The sequence below is a fragment of the Tupaia chinensis genome, unplaced genomic scaffold (assembly GCF_000334495.1).
Source record: "Tupaia chinensis unplaced genomic scaffold, TupChi_1.0 Scaffold000238_1, whole genome shotgun sequence".
NCBI classification, from domain to species: domain Eukaryota; kingdom Metazoa; phylum Chordata; class Mammalia; order Scandentia; family Tupaiidae; genus Tupaia; species Tupaia belangeri.
The window spans coordinates 7,219,161-7,232,859 of NW_006159716.1; the positions used below are offsets into that span (position 1 = coordinate 7,219,161).

At 47.8% G+C, this 13,699-nt stretch overlaps 1 long non-coding RNA gene across 1 annotated transcript in view; it reads left to right on the forward strand.

Moving 5' to 3' along the window:
- Window positions 1-9,541, forward strand: part of LOC102484877 (uncharacterized) — a 53,979-nt gene extending 44,438 nt beyond the window's left edge. The window contains exons 3-5 of the long non-coding RNA XR_001370391.1: window positions 3,092-3,244; window positions 6,573-6,616; window positions 9,422-9,541. This is a non-coding gene — a long non-coding RNA (uncharacterized LOC102484877). The remainder of the gene's footprint in view (window positions 1-3,091; window positions 3,245-6,572; window positions 6,617-9,421) is intronic.
- Window positions 9,542-13,699: the final 4,158 nt, after the last annotated feature.

Here is a 13,699-nt window from a genome sequence, read left to right on the forward strand (position 1 = left end):
CTCCCACGTGCTCATGCATGTGCTCTATGAAGGAATAAAGAAAGAAAATGAAGGGGCCAGGCAGGTGGCATGATGGTTAAAGGTACTGGATGCCCACACAGCCAACCCAGTTTGAGTCCCGGACCTGGTGCTTTGCTTTCTCGCTTTCCCTTTCTTTCTTTTTCTGTCTCTATCTGGTCAAACAGTTAAGGGCGCTAGACTCCCACATGGCTGACTGTGGTTTGAGTCCCGAACCTGGCAACTTCCTTTCTCTCTCTCTTCTTTCTCTCACTCCATCCCTCTCTGGGAAAAGAAAGAAAGAAAGAAAGAAAGAAAGAAAGAAAGAAAGAAAGAAAGAAAAAGAGAAGGAAAGGAAGAGAGAAAGAAAGGAAGGAAGGAAGGAAGGAAGGAAGGAAGGAAGGAAGTTAAATAAACTAATTCTTTAAAAAATAATAACAAATGGAATTAAATAAATATTTTTTAAAAAGAAAGAAAATGAAAACGTGTCTGGCAGAGGGTCCTGCTCAGGGTGGGGGCTCCTATGTGCGGAACAGGTGGACACTGCTGCCCCTTCCAAGCCCAGCTCTTTATTAGGACAGTATGGCTGCACTCTGCACCTGATTTCTCCCCCAGAGACGCCTCCTTTACCTTGAACTGCCATGAGCGATGGCAAAGCTTTATAGCCAGTCCTGAGAGCGAGTTGGGTCTGGCCCAGTGTTCTGAAGAACCCGTGTCCTAGGCAGATAGGAAACTCAGGGGTCATTACTACTGGCCTCTGGCCTGGGGGTCAGTCCTAACTGGGTCAGCCTGCCTGCCTTCCCACGTCCTTGGAGTCGGGGCTGCCTTTCCTCCTGCTAGAGGGGGAAGCAGAGGAGACAGGGAGGCTGGGCAGCTCACTGTAATTTTGCTTGCCCCACTGCCTGGGTGGCCTCAGGCACGGCTCCCGCCCTCTCTGACCTTGCTTCCCTTCTCTAGGACAAGTCTTTTCCAGCTGAAATGTGTATTTGGGAAAAGAGGCAGGAATGGTTTTAATCCTTGCAGAGGGTTTGGTGAGTGGGCACAAGGCGGGGCGCGGGGGGGGGGGCGCTGCCGGGCAGTGAAGGCACAGTAGTTCTGCTCTGGGCCTAGGTCTTAGAACCCCAGGCAGTTCCCTGCCCCTCCCGCGGCCTTCGGAGGAGGGGCTGCTAATTGCGAGGTGGAGGGCAGCTAATGAGCCCGCTAAGGACCTCGGAGACCGCTCTGAAGGGCTTCCCTGAGTCTCCTTAAAAGCCTGGTGGCAGAGAAGCCTCCATTAGCAGGAGGATTAATCACCAGACAGATCTAGCCACCCTCATCCAAGGTCCCCCAGCTGTCCCCCGCTGCACCCTCAGAGAGGAAGGGGTTCAAGGTGAAGAGAGGTCCCGCATGTGTCCAGCCCTATCTGATCCCAGGTGAGCGGGCAGGACAGGAAGAGGGCTCTGTGGGCTGGGACATGGGAGTGGTGGTGAGAGAGATGAGGGATGGAGACAGGGGCAAGGGCCTCTAAGGAATGGCTGCAGAGGTTTTGACAGACCCCCAGGACAATGCAAATGATATGCAAAATATGCAAACCATTTGTGATTAGCCGTGGGTAGGCCACTCAGTTCCTTTGAGTAATAAATGGCAGCTTGCGTTCTGAGCCTCTGACTGGGCCCAGGGGAAGGTCAGCAGTGTGGCTGTGGTGGACTGGGATCAGGACCTTCTGGTCTCTCAGGTCTCAGGTTACCAGCTGTCTTGGACACCTTCCTGGGCCACCTGTCTCCCCTGGAAGTGGGGGGGTTCGGGCAGCTGGCGGCTGAGAGAGACCCCTGTTCATGGTGCAAACCGCCCCACTTCAGCCCGGTGGCAATGGTGCCAAGCTCCTTGCTCAGCTCAGGGCAAAGCCAAGCCTCTCTTCTCTTCCCTCATGGTATGCGAGTTTCCCTTCTTCCTCTCCTCTTCCTCCCTGCCCTCTCCCCCCTGTCTCTCTGGATAGGAGGTGACCAGCTTCTTTTCACTCTCATTTTTTTTTCTTTTTTTTTTTTGGAGAGATTTTTGCTATAGGGCATGTGCGCTAGCCAGAAAGACAGAGAGAGACAGAGAGACAGAAAGCAAGAAATCACCCCCACAATCCTTTCTCCTCCATTCTCCTCTCGGGATCTTAGGCACGCACACACATGGGCCTGGCTTGAGTGTAAGCCACCGGGTCCAGGACTCAAACTGCGGTCGACTACGTGGGAGTCCAGTGACATAGCCATTATGTTAATTGCTGGTCCCTTTCCTCCCACTCTCTACCTGCTAGTGACTCCTGGTGACTTGGTGGCAAATGTACCTGCCAACGGACCCTTGGTTCCTGTTTGGTATGTTCAGAGGACCTAGCTGGCTGGGATTAGGGGACCTGCCCTCTGAGGGCACAAAGGGAACCAGGAGAGGGCATCTTGTCCATCTTCCTGCCTCCCCCCGACCTGCTGGACATGTACAGAGGGCAGTGCCCGGAGGGTCCCACTGCCTCTGCATACCTGGACCTGCTCCCAGCACCTTCCGAGTGGGAAGATTCTTCCCGGGGTCTCTGCAGGAAGAGAGAGGTGAATTAATATTTGTCAAGTCCCCATGTGTGCCTGGCAGGAGCCTAGGTTCTGTAAAATGAGGTGGATGGGGGAAGAAGTGGGCGAGTGGGATCAGAGAAGCCATCTCTTCTGAAATCTTCCTCAGCAGAGGTCCTTAGGCCTGAATAGGAGCTCCATCTCTGGGAAGATGAGGGCCCCTGAAGCAGGGCTGTGAGGGAGGCTGAGGGTAAGGAGAGGAGGCACCTGGTCTGACCTTCACCCCAGAGAGGGGGTGGAGGGATCTGACTGCTGGGGTATGTGTGGGCAGCAGGGGACCAGGCAGCTCTGGCAAGCCGTGGGCGGAGGGCCGCAGGACTGGGCCCCCTTAAAGCCTCATGCTAGCTCCTGCTCTGGTTCCTTCACTAGCCGCATGGTGCACTGATTCGAGGAGGGTGAGCTGGCTCGGCATCTGCACGGCAATTCTCAGACTGTCGGGAAGGGTGGCGGTGTGGTGGGGTCTGCTCCTTATCTGGCCCAGGGTTCCTTACCTGTTGCCCGGTTTCCTCCAGCACCCTCCCTTCCCGTCCTGGAAGAGATGCCGGGAGTCCAAGAGGAGGAATTGAGAAGTCAGGACCATGGGAGCTGTGATGAACGTTGGTGCTCCCTGCGAGGAGATCCTTGTCTGCGAAATGGGATTACCCTGCCTTCCTCCTGGGGTTGAGGTGAGAGGCAGATAGAGCATTCGAGGGCTCTGGGCACTGACTGTCAAATGCTGTGCCAGAGTAAGGCCCCACGCGGAGTGCTTGCAGGGTCCTGGAGGTCTGTAAGTTACCGCCCGCCTGGCCCCAGCTCCCACACCCGGGCCCCCTCTGAGGGCAGTTAGCCATTCCGCACCCCTCACAACCCTAACTTCCAGGACTGACTTCCCTTCCCCAGTGTCCCTCTGCCCACTCCCCTGCCCCCAGCAGTCTCCTTTGTGACATTGCTAGAATGGCTGGGAATTAGACCCCCCCTCCCAGGGCCTCTCCAGTGTGGGAGCCGCGTCAGCTTTCCAGCCTCCCAGCCTGCGGAGGCCCAGACGCCTGCTGGCTGCCCTGACCTTCCAGCAGCGCTAGGATCCTCTTTCAGCTCTCCTTGCGCGCACCCCCAGCCCCAGTCCTCTCTCTTGCTGCCAGCCTGAAAGGCAACTATCTCTGGGGCCACCGGGGGAGGATCAGGTGTGTCTGGCCGTCTCTCCCCCTGCCCTGGGCCCAGGAGACACGGAACAACTTCTCTCTTCGACTCGGCAGCCTGAGCCGCACCTCACAAACTGGAGCAGAGAAGCGGTGGTTGGGAAAGGGCCTGCAGAACCTGGCTGGATCCTGGGCAGCCCGAGGCCCAGGATGCTCTCGTGGACTGGGCTGAGGGATGCAAGGGGTGGGCCGAGGAGAAAATGTAGCCAGGTCTCAGAGTAGCGTACATGGCTTACGTCAGGCATGAAAATTTGAGGAGTGCCAAAACCCTCACTACGATAAGATAATTATTGTAATGAAAAAAAGTTAAATCAGAATGAATGTAAAACAAATACATGACCGGGAGGCAGAATGATACCCTTCTCCCCACCCCCAAAAGAGCTATGTCCTAATTTCCCAACCTGTGAATACAGGACCAGCAGATGGGGTAATGGTTATGTGGCTGGGCTGCCATGTAGTCACCTGTGGTTCAAGTCCTGGACCTGGTGGCTTAAAATTCATGCTGGGCGCATGTGCACATGTGGCCAAAATCCCAAGAGGAGACGGAGGAAAAGGGATTGCGGCATGGCCATCCCCCCGGGAGATGATTTCTCACTTTCTGTCTCTGTCTCTTCAGTGAGCACAGACATCTTATAGCAAAAATGTCTCTTCAAAAAAAGAGAAAAACCTGTGAGTATGTGAAAATATGGTGGCAAAGGGGAATGAGGGCTGTCAATAGAATTAAGCTTTTAATCAACTGACCTTAGGATAGGGAGCCAATAGGCTGGCTCCGTGACCTGGTGGTTAGGGCAGCTGGATCCCACATGGCCCACTACAGTTCAAATCCCAGTCCCAGAGACTTGGAAAACATGCTGAGGGCCTGCGCACATGTGCCCAGTCCTAACAGGATGGAGGGATGGAGGGGAAGGATTTGCAGCCTCACTGCGCCTTAGTGGAGAGGCTGTCTCTCTCCCTCCCTCTCTCTGTCTGTCTCTGGTGACGACAAGTGCCCTTTGACAATTGGGAAACAGAGAGAGAGAGAGAGCAAGTCAAGCCTGGATTACCCTGGTCGGACCAGTGTGATTACAGGGTCCTTAACAGTGGAAGGGGAGGGGGGCAGCAGAGGGTGCAGTGGTTACGTTGCTAGACTCCCACATGGCCAACCACCACTTGAGTCCTGGATCTGGTGGCTTGAAAATCATGCCGGGCGTGTGTGTGTGCGTGCCCAGCATTCCAGGAGGAGAATGGAGGAGAAGGGATTGTGGCATGGCCATCACCCCTGGGGGGATTTCTCACCGTCCCTCTTACTGTCTCTGTCTCTCTCTTTCTCTGGCAAGTGTACATGCCCTAAGAAGAAAGAAAGAAAGAAAGGGAGGGAGGGAGGGAGGGAGGGAGAAAGAAGAGAACGAACAATGGAAGCGGGAGCGGAGCCAGAGCTGGAGGGGAGGTGGCGGCAGAGACAAGTCAGAGCCTGTGCTGTGAGAGGCCCGACTGGCCCTGGAGGTGGCAGGGGCTGCGTGCCAAGGAAGACGAGCAGTCTCTAGGCACTGGGAAAGGCCAGCCGGCGGACCTCCCCAGGGCCCCTGAAAGCAGTGGAGTCCCACTCTCACCTTGATTCAGCGCAGAGACCAGTGTCAGACTCTGACTCACAGAACAGAACTTTAAAATAGTACATTCGTGTTGTTCGAGGACACTAAGCTTGTGGTCATTTGTAACAGCAGCAATAACAAATGAATCTGGGACCAACAGGTGGCATGGTGGTTAAGGTGGACTCCCACATGGCTGACCACAGTTCAAGTCCCAGATCTGGGGGCTTGAAAATCATGCCGGGTGTATGTGCGTGTGTGCCCAAAATTCCTGGAGGAGAAGGGATTGCAGTGTGGCCATCCCCCTTGAGGGGTGCTTTCTCACTTTCTCTTTCACTGTCTCTCTCTGGTGAGCACACTCACCCTGTGACAAAAACCTAAAAAACAAACAAACAAGCATAACTGTCAATCTGTTGAACCAAATACCAACCTTTTCAATAAAAACAGGATCAGGTGAGTCTAGGCTCCCGGCAGGCAGGCGGACCGAGTTCTCACGCCCACTCAGTCCTTAAACTGCAGGCCAGCTCCGGGAGGAGGAAGGGCAAGGTGGATGAGGCAGAACTAACGGAGGAGTTGAGGGGCACTCTGGCAGCTCCTGAGACTTACTGTCTGGAGGCGCATGGTTTCAGGGGAGAGAAGACTGGGGAGACAAGAAAATGGGAAGAGGATAGAACAAAAGAGTATTGGGGTGCCCCTAGAAATTGGCAGAGAAAAAGAACCAAGAGTTAGGCTTGAAGCAGAAGTCAGAAGTTAGAAAGCGTGGGGCAGTGCAGTTTCATGGGGGACTGCTATGCTCAGTAAGGTTGGCCCCACATGGGAAGGCCGGGGTTTGCATCCTGAGGTCTCCCTGTACACGCCAGCCACACACACATGCCTGGGATCTCGGCTGGCTGAGACTGGGGGTTGCCCATCTCTCCCCTCTCTTTCTCTTCCATAGAAGAAATAAAAGAAAATAAATTTTTTTTTAAAGTTACAGGTTTCACAAATTTCTGCACTTGGTCAGCATATTAGTATTATATTAACGTCATTAATTAATGTTCGTAAATCATCACCAGCACCTAATTAAAAAGTCAAACACTAAAAGTCAAATATTATCCTACAATGAAACAGCCATTTCCATCCTGACCTGTCTCTCCCTGCAGTCTTGCTCCTGGGAGGCAGCTATTTTGAAGTTGTAACTGCTTTATTTTTTTTTCCCCTAGTATTTACTTTTGTATTTCTAAATAAAAAATGCTTTTCTATTTGTTTTTTAGTTTTACATGTTAACTATTGACTTCATACTATGGAAGATGAAAAGGTAAGTGTGTTAATCCTACCCTTTTTTTCTCCCCTAATACTGTTTTATCACTTTTTAGTAAATCAGTATTCAATATTTACATCATTATGATTTTGCAAATATTTTTCATGGATGAGCCAAATAGTGGATTGGCTGATTACATTTTAAAACTGCATTACTTATTAATTATTGCCTCTTTTTTTTTAAAAAAAAAAAAAAGCAAAATTTACTCAGTTTTCCCAGTATTTATCACTAATTCAACTCAAATTCTGTTTTTTGTTTTGTTTTGATTTTAGATTTTTGCATAGGGCACATGCACTCACAAGAGAGAGAGAGAGAAAGTGAGATATCACCTCCCAGGAGGGATGGCCATGCCACAATCCCTTCTCCATTTTCCTTTCAGGATTTGGGGCATGCACGTGTATGTGTCCAGTGTGTGTGTGTTTTGTTTTGTTTCTTTTTTTTTTTTTTTAGCAGTTTTTGCTATAGGGCGTGTGCGCTCACCGGGAAGACAGAGAGACAGAAAGCGAAAAATCGCCCCTCAGGAGGGATGGCCACGCCGCAATTCCTTTTCCTCCAGTCTCCTCTCGGAATCTTGGGCACACATGCACATGCGCCTGGCATGAGTTTAAGCCACCGGGTCAGGGACTCAAACCATGGTCGACTACATGGGAGTCCAGTGACATAGCCATTACGCTAACTGCTGGTCCCTCCGGTGTGTTTTTCAAGTCACCTGGCTTTGGGACTTGAACACAGTCAGCCATGTGGGAATCCAGCACCTTAACCATCACACCCCCTGCTGACCTCTCTCTGATACTTTTAAATAAATTAGGCAATCTAGTCATTTCATTTTTTCTTTAATAAAATTTTTCCTGGAATCTTCTGTCCCCTGCACAATGTGAATGGATGCTTCTCTGGGCCTGCTGCCGTCTGATCCTGGGAGTTCCCTTTAAACTCATTAGACAAATGCCCTCTTTATTTCTCCTCTGCTGCCTCCCTTCTCTCCTAGTCCAGAAAATTTTCTTTCTTGACTGACTTTCTCCAATTAGTGGAGCATACTTTCTAGAAACTATTTGAGAAAGGGTCTATAGAAGATCTTGTTGAGGGGACAACAGATGGCATAATGGTCACATTGCTGGACTTCTATGTAGTCGTTTGTGGTTTGAGTCCCAGACCCGGCAGCTTAAAACTCACACTGGTCTCATGTATATGAGTGCCCAAGATCCCGAGAGGACTATGGAGGAGAAGGGTTTGTGGCGTGGCCATCCTCCCCACAAGGTGATTTCCTGCTTTCTATCTCTCCTACGAGCACATGTGCCCTATAACAATCTCTCTCTAAATAAAATAAAATAAAATTAAATTAAAAAAGATCTTGTTGAGATCTTGCCTGTCTGAAAATGTCTTTTGGTTGATAGTCTTGCTTTGCATACAATTCTAGATAGTATAACACGTCCTGTAAAATTTAGAACACATTGATTCATTATCTTGTAGCTTCTACTCTCATGGATTAAAAAAAAAGAAAGAAAGAAAGTCTGAATCCATTCTTACTTCTTTTTCTTTTCCTTTTTGGAAAGGTTTTTGCTATAGGGTGCGTGCGCTAGTCAAAAAGACACAAAGAGGGAACCAGCAGTTAGCGTAATGGCTATGTCGCTGGACTCCTACGTAGTGGACCGCGGTTTGCATCCTAGACCAGGTGGCTTAAAACTCACGCTGGGCATGTGTGCATGCATGCCCAAGATCTCGAGAGGAGAACGGAGGAGAAGGGATTGCGGTGTGACCATCCCCCCTGGGGGGTGATTTCTCGCTTTCTGTCTCTATGTCTCTGTCTGTCTGGCGAGCACACATGCCCTATAGCGAAAACCTCTCAACAACAACAACAAAAAAAGACAGAAAGAGACAGAAAGCAGCAGATCACCCCCTGAGGGGATGGGAGTCCAATAGCATAGCCATTACGCCAACTGCTGGTCCCAATTCTTATTTCTTTTTCTTAGCAAGTGACTTATTTTCTCTCTCTGGAATCTCTTTGGTGTTTTTTTGTTTGTTTGTTTGTTTGTTTGTTTGTTTTTGAGAGGTTTTCTTTGCTATTGGGCATGCACACACATGCGCCCGGCATGAGTTTTAAGCCACCGGGTCCGGGATGTGAACCGTGGTCAACTACATGGGAGTCCAGCAACATAGCCATTACACTAATTATTTTTTTTTATCACTGATCTTTTGAAATTTCATGGCAATGTGTCTTTGTAGGAGTATTTTTCTGTTTATTGTTCTGAATGATCTCAAGAATGCCTATTTGGGGGCCAGCAGGAGGTGTGGTGGTTAAGGCTGCTGGACTTCCATGTGGCCAACTGCAGTTCGAGTCCCAGACCTAGTGGCTTGCTTTCTCACTTTCTCTCTCTCTCTCTGTATCTTTCTGGTCAAATTAACATAAATAAATAAATAAATAAATAAATAAATAAATAAATAAATAAAGTTATATAAGCTAATTCTTTAAAAAAAAAGAATGCCTATTTGTACTAGAGAATTTTATGTTATTTTTTCATTTATTTTCCCCCTCTATAGTCTTTTGTTTTGTTTTGTTTTGTTTTGTTTTCTTCTTCTTTCTTTTCCTCATACTTCTCTTAGTCATATGGTGGATCTTTTTGACTAATCTTTGAATTCTTTTTTCTCCCATTTCCCAACCTTTTTGTTCTAATTTATAGATTTGTACAACTTTATCTTGGAACACTTGTGTTGAATTTAAGCAATTATCCTTATAAATTATTTTAAATTTGTTTGGTGTGTATCTATTTCTGTGCATGTATTCATATGTGGGTGTGTTTTTTTTAGACCGAGTCCCACGATGTCACCTGGATATTTTAATAGACGGGATCTTGCAAAGTTGTCTCCCAAACAGCTGCGACTACATGCAAACACCACAGTGCCTGACTTTTTTTTTAAATTTTTTTATTTTTATTATCATCATAATCTTCTTTATATTACATTGGATTACATTTAACTTTACAGTGTATTACATTGCTTTTTCAGAAGGGAATGCCATGCATGTCCGTCAATACAGAGACATTAATCTCCCCACTTCATCATTCAATATCTTTTCAATGTTTTTCCCAATAATTATGCTATCTTTCTCTATCCTCTTCTCTTCACCACCCCCCATTCCCCACTGCCTCATTCTCGTTAAGTACTTTCACTACTTTTATGTCCTCCAATATTTCGTTCTCTACCATAAAGTGTGGATAATCAGTATATATTAAGTGGATACATACAATATCTTTCTTTTGTAGCCTGGCTTACTTCACTCAGCAATAGATCCTCCATATCTGACCACTTTCTATCAAATGCCAGGGTCTTGTTATTTTTTATGGCTGAGTAGTATTCCATAGAGTATATGTGCCACACTTTTCCAATCCTTTCATCAGTTTGTGGACATTTAGGTTGGTTCCATGTCTTAGCAATTGTGAGGAGTAATTTTTTTTCATTTCACTTAACTTTATTTATTTAATTAATTTATTTTATTTTGACCAGAGAGGGACAGAGTGAGAGAGAAAGAAACTGAGAAAGCAAATTGCCCAGTCCAGGACGCAAACCGTGGCTGGCCATGTGCAAATCCAGCACCCTTAACCACCACACCACCTGCCAGCCCCAAATGACGAAGATAGTTTTAAGTAAAGGCCAAAACCCACAAGAAGAAGGAATGGAAGAAAATGGGTAACAGATGAGAGATTAAAATTGTGGACGTTGGAAATCCAGTGGATGAGTCGTATGATAATTAATTTTACGTGTTAACTTGTCTGGTCTAAGTGATGCTTAGATAGCTCATAAAATATTATTTCTGGCTGTGTTTGTAAGACCGTTTCTGGAAAAGATTGGCATTTTTAGTAGACTTGGTAAAGAAGATCCCCCCCTTACCAACACGGGTGTTCATCATCAAATCTGCAGAGGGCCCAGATAGAACAAAGACATGCAGGGGACGCAAATTTGCTCTCTCTTCTTGAACTGAGTCATCCACCTTCTCCTGCTTTTAGACATAGAGGTCTGGGTTTTGGAACTTCAGGCCCCAGGACCCACACCAGTGGCTCCCCCAGTCTCTCAGGCCTGAATTAAACCACGAGCAGTCCTGGTTTTCCAGCTTGCAGATGGCATATTGTGGAACTTCTTGGCCTCCACAATTGTACGAGTCAACTCCCATAATAAATATCCTCTTAAGGGGTCATCTGGTGGCATGATGCTTAAGGTGACTGGATCCCACATACCTGAATGCCGGTTTGAGTCCCAGACCCAGTAGCTTGGAAAAACATGCTGGACGTGTGCATGCATGCCCAAAATATCCAGGAGGAAAATAGAGAAGGTATTGCAGTGTGGCTATGCCCTCTGGGGAGTGATTTCTCACTTCCCCCTCTGCGTCGCTCACAAGTACATGCGCTCTATGGCAAAAAGCCTAAAAAATAATAATAAATAAAAAAGTTGGGCCAGCAAGTGGCATCATGGTTAAGGCTCTCTCTGTCTCTCTCTGATGAGCACACATGTCCTATAGTGAACAAACAAAAATAAATGACTAAAATGAACACATTGAATAGCGGTACAAAAATATTTTATTTATATATCTATTCTTTTTTGCAAAAAGTACTTATTTCATTTTATTTATTTTTATTATTATTTCAAATTTTTGCTATAGAGCACATGCACTCACCAGAGAAAGACAGAGAGGGAAAGTGAGAAGGCAAGCTGCCAGGTCCGGGACTCGAACTATGGTTGGCCATTGGGAGTCCAGCACCTTCACCACCATGCCACTTGCTGGCCCCTATATCTTTATTCTATTAGCTTTTTATGATTTAAAATTATTTTACTTCTGAAACTTTTTATTAAAAACTAAGACACATTGACCTAAGCCTACACAGAACCAGAATCATCAATATCACTGTCTTCCACCTCCACATTTTGTTCTGCTGGAAGGGCCATGATGAACAAAAGAACACGAGATTAAATCAAGCACAGGAGAAAACGATGCACGCAAGAGACGTGGTAAGATGTATGAGGCTGCATCAGGAATGACACAACATTCTGTTTTAAGGTAGACTTTTTCTTATAAATAGAAGGAACACTCTCTAAAGTAAAGATAAAATTATAGCATAGCGGGACCAGCAGTTGGTGTTATGGCTATGTCACTGGACTCCCATGTAGTCCACCGCGGTTTGAGTCCCAGACCCAGTGGCTTAAATTCACACTGGGCATGTGTCCGTGCATGCCCAAGATCCCGAGAGGAGCAGGGATTAAGGGGTGGCCACCCCCACTGGGGGATGATTTCTTTCTTGCTCTCTGTCTCTCTGTCTCTCTCTGTGTTTCTGATGAACACACACGCCCTATACCAAAAACCTCTCCAAAAAACAAAAAATCATAGCATAGTAAACACACAAACTAGCAACACCATTATCATGATCAAGTATTGTGCATAATTATGCACTATACATAATTGTACAGGCTATTTTTCTAGACTTTTTTTTTTGTTTAGTTTTTTGCTGTAGGGCACGTGTGCTCATCTTGGGGGAGGAGAGAGAGAGAGAAAGTGGGAAATCACCCTGCAGGGGGCAACATTCAAGCTGCAATCCCTTTCCTCATTCTCCTCTCAGGATTTTAGGCATGCACGCATATGTGCCCTGTGTGTTTTTCAAGGTACTGGGTCTGGGTCTCAGACCACATAGTTGGCTGAGTGGGATCCAGCACCTAAACCACCATGCCACCTGCTGACCCAACATTTTTTTTTTAATTGCCAGAGAGTGCCTGCATTTGCCAGAGACAGCTAGGAAGAGAGTGAGGGAGAATGGGACATGGGCACGCTGCAATTCCTTTTCTTCTGTTTCTCATCTTGTTGGGATTTTAGACATACATGCCTGGATTTTCAAACCACCAGAGCCAAGACACAGAGGGACAGAGAGATAGAAAGCGAGAAATCACCCCCCCGGGGTGGGGGGATGGCCACGCCACAATCCCTTCTCCTCCATTCTCCTCTCGGGATCTTGGGCACGCACGCACACACGCCCAGCATGAGTTTAAGCTGCCGGGTCCGGGACTTGAACCACGGTTGACTACATGGGAGTTCAACAACATAGCCATTATGCTAACTGCTGGTCCGCACAGTTTGCTCTTGACCAAAACATTGCTATGTGGCATATGACTGAATATAATATATATTCTATTGGTTACGTTTCTCTGGAGAACGCTAACACAGGTGGTGATGGAATTTGACAGTATGGAAAGGGGAATCCTAAGCCCATGCGTTAGGGAAGGCCAGTGCCAACAAGGAGCCAGAGGATCCACGCCACCGAGCCTAAATCTCAAGTACTAAAGATATCGGGTACCACTGAGCACAGAAGGGGAGGTGAGACTTCCGACTGGAGTACTGGTTACAAGTCTCTAGGGGACTTCAGATCTGCTCCCTGGTGTCCTGCTCCCCCAGCAGCAGAATGGGGGCTTATTCCCAGGAGAGGCTGAACCAAAGGGGCCCTGGCCTCAGAAATAGCGGGTCAGAAAAATCATGATATATTTTTCTGTTTCTCAATGCAAACAAGCATCGTGACTTTTCAGATGACCTAGTAGCAGGCCCGCTGGAAAGGAGGCCCAGTATAAGTTTCCTGGGGCTGTCCTCACAAACGACCACAAACCGGGGAGTGTAAGACAACTGAAATGGGGCCAGCAGGGGGCATGGTGGTTAAGGGCACTGGACTCCCACATGACTGACTACGGTTTGAGTCCTGGACCTGGTGGCTTGCTTTCTCACGTTACCCCCCACCCCTCACTCTCCCTATCTGGTCAAATTAAAATACATAAATAAATAAATAAGTTAAATTAAAAACGAAAGAAAAATGAACAAAAAACCAACTGAAATGTATCTTCTGACAATTCTGGAGGCCGGAAGCCTGAAATGCAGGTGTTCCCAGGGCTGTGCCCCCTAGTGTGTCAGTGCTGAAGGGTGGGGGCTGCTGGCAGACTGAGGTAAAGACTGTGTCCTGGGCTGGCTCCGTGGTGCAGCCGTAAGGTGTGCCCAAAGACGCCGAAACTCACTGAGCTTGTGAGTGAGTGCCCCAGACAGGACAGGCTGGGAGACCGGAG